This window comes from Vigna radiata, chromosome 7 (assembly GCF_000741045.1).
Source record: "Vigna radiata var. radiata cultivar VC1973A chromosome 7, Vradiata_ver6, whole genome shotgun sequence".
Classification (NCBI taxonomy): Eukaryota; Viridiplantae; Streptophyta; class Magnoliopsida; order Fabales; family Fabaceae; genus Vigna; species Vigna radiata.
Window position 1 is genome coordinate 41,040,873 of NC_028357.1, and position 408 is coordinate 41,041,280.

Genomic DNA, 408 nt, shown 5'->3' on the forward strand with positions numbered 1-408 from the left:
ATATATATATATATATATATATATATATATATATATATATATATATATATATATATATATAGGGATAATAATATTTTAACAATTTTTTTTAACAATTTTTTGACAACAGGACACGTATTACCATTTTATTGATATGTTTGAATTTATCCTAAAAAAAATATTTAAAACCAACCTATCACGAACTGTTATGCATTCTCAAAAAATTCTCAAGAATTGTTAAAAGACTTTTTTTTCTATATATAATAGGTTTATCTTACAACACACAGAAGATCAGAAAACATTTTTTTTTTATGTTTGAAAAATACCACTACATACAAACACTACTGTTGGGTCGAACTTCTATAACCTAACCTCAAAACTCTGATAAACACCGATGGCTGGTCGAAAGATTTCTGGCATTGAAGACGG